Source organism: Polistes canadensis, unplaced genomic scaffold (assembly GCF_001313835.1).
Source record: "Polistes canadensis isolate GaletaPanama2010 unplaced genomic scaffold, ASM131383v1 scaffold_72, whole genome shotgun sequence".
Lineage (NCBI taxonomy): Eukaryota > Metazoa > Arthropoda > Insecta > Hymenoptera > Vespidae > Polistes > Polistes canadensis.
The window spans coordinates 53,332-55,750 of record NW_014569619.1 but is presented as its reverse complement, the minus strand read 5'-3'; the positions used below and the strand labels follow the sequence as shown (position 1 = coordinate 55,750).

Genomic DNA, 2,419 nt, shown 5'->3' with positions numbered 1-2,419 from the left:
AAAAAAAAAAAAAAAAAAAAAAAAAAAAAAAAAGAATGATAGACAGAGAGATGAAAGAGAGAGAGAGAGAGAGAGAGATTGGTCGTTAGAAGGAAAAAAATAGAAGGGAATTGGATGATCTTTTCTTTGTCGAGCATTGATGTCACCGAAAAAATATTTCATCCTATTTTGTATCCCGCCAAGAATCCGTGCTATCCGTGGTCTTTCCTTCGATTTTCTTTAGAAACGTTTAACACGTCCTCAGGGTGCGGTAAATGGCGAAAGGGGAATAAGGTTAAAACGTGAGTGTAAAAAAGGGAAAAAGAAAATAAAAAAAAGAATAAGAATAAGATAGAGATAAATAAAAAAAAAAGAAAACCGATTGTACGGATTTACGTGCACATGTTAGACACGCAGAGACTCACTCACATGTCTGGAATTTCGGTAGTTCGTGCCAGAGTAAAGGTAGCAAGGATTAAGTTCAGAGTTAGGTTTCGCGGCCTCCTTTTCAACATTTTTCTTTTTTTGGATACAATCAGGATCTATTGCTTTATACTATTCCTATTATTATTTTATTAATATTAAATTCCTACTATTATTATTATTATATCAACAATAATCGGGGGTAGTTTTTCTACTAGCGTCACTGTAAATTTTAAAGGACACCCCCAACGACGAATTCCTCACTCTCTCTCTCTCTCTCTTTCACCTCGAATAGAAAGAATTATGTTATCTCTTTTTATTTTTTTGTGAGATCCTTCCTTTATAGTATTTTTTTTTGACTACTTTAAAATAATAAATACCAAATTTTCCTTTTTCATTTCATATCATTTTTCTTAACTTCAATAAATTTATTCAAAATTCCCTTTTTTTTTTATTATTATACCGCTCCCCGTTGTGTTGTGCTTTGTTCGTTTTTTATTTTTTTCCCCCCTTCTTTCTTTCTCTTCCTTTTGTTATCGTCAAATTTTGAGAAGAAAGGAAGAAAAAAAATAAAAGAATTTTTTCCGAAAATTGTGACAGAATATTTCTATTGAAATTTTTATATGTTTCTTTAGAAACGCCAAAAAAAAGAAGAAGAAGAATAATAATGGGATAACAATTTAAAAAAAAAAAAAAAAAAAAATAAAATAGAGAGATTTATTATCGAAATTTGAAAGATTTAAGAGTTACAAAATATACAACACAACAATCGAATATAAAGCAAGAAAGAAAAGAAAAAAAGAAAAGAAAAAGAAATTTTGATTAGTCACTTTGGAAGTTTAAAAACTATTCTCAAGTATATCAAGTATATACACTAGTATGCACAAAAATGTTATTATAATAGAAAATTTCAATATCAATATACATATATATATATAACGATATTCATAATATCAGAAAGAAACGGGATTAACTTTTCGTACGGTGTTATTCAGTGAACAGGGATAAAAGGAGGGTAGGGGGTAGGGTAGGGTGAGGGGGGGGGGAGGGAGAGAGAACTTTTTATTTCCCACGGTGTTTGCTTTGTCGACTGAGCACGGAGAGATCTCTCTTTCTCTCTCTCTCTGACATACTACACATCACAAACACAACATATATACAGACACACACACACACCCTTCATTGGCGTAACCTTTGATTGTGTGATTCAGAGGAAACGAATAAGTTAATTCGATTCTGTCTCTATGTCCTCTCTTCTATGTAGTTTTCGTTTCGCTTCGACAGATCTATATATGTATATAGAATATAAAAATATATATAGAGTATAACTATATATAATATATATATGTTTATGGAGAGTCACATACATATAAAAGATATGTAATAGTTGTGTGTGTGTGTAAAGTTACACCTATTTAACTCTCTTCTTGCCTCTGCACGTTTTGCTACTTTTTTCTCTATCTCCTTTCCTAGTTTTTTTTCTTTCTTTTTCTATTTTTTTTTTCTTTCTCTTTTTCTCTCTCTCTCTCTCTCTCTCTCTCTCTCTCTCTCTCTCTCTTCCTATATATGTCGATTCATGTCGCAACAGAACAGAACCCGAACTAGGTACACTTCTTACTCTGACGCAATCGAATGAACGCGTTTATCATTACAACTAGTATTAGATCACACCGTGACTGTTAAATATATATTGTATATATATATATATAGAGATAGACTGTTAAATGTTGTATATTTCTGTGGACTCTTTCTCTCTTAATAGATAATAGTATGTAGGTTTGTGGTTTCTGTAATGAGAAAACTAATAGATCGTGGCCAGGGTTGTTTGGTTCTTCGTGATCGGGATGACGCACGGATTATGTGAAATCGGAAGTTTTATTATGAAATATATATATATATATATATATATATATATATATATATATATATTTCATATATATATTACATTTCGCGTGAAAACTACTGCGATTTCGTTGGCGTTCGCGTGCGAAATATCAATCCTCATACTAACACATAT

At 31.2% G+C, this 2,419-nt stretch overlaps 1 protein-coding gene across 2 annotated transcripts in view; it reads right to left on the bottom strand.

Moving 5' to 3' along the window:
* The window catches only part of LOC106786381 (putative uncharacterized protein DDB_G0282499), a 45,254-nt gene that overhangs the window by 4,339 nt on the left and 38,496 nt on the right, over window positions 1–2,419 (bottom strand). The gene's annotated exons all lie outside the window — the stretch shown is intronic.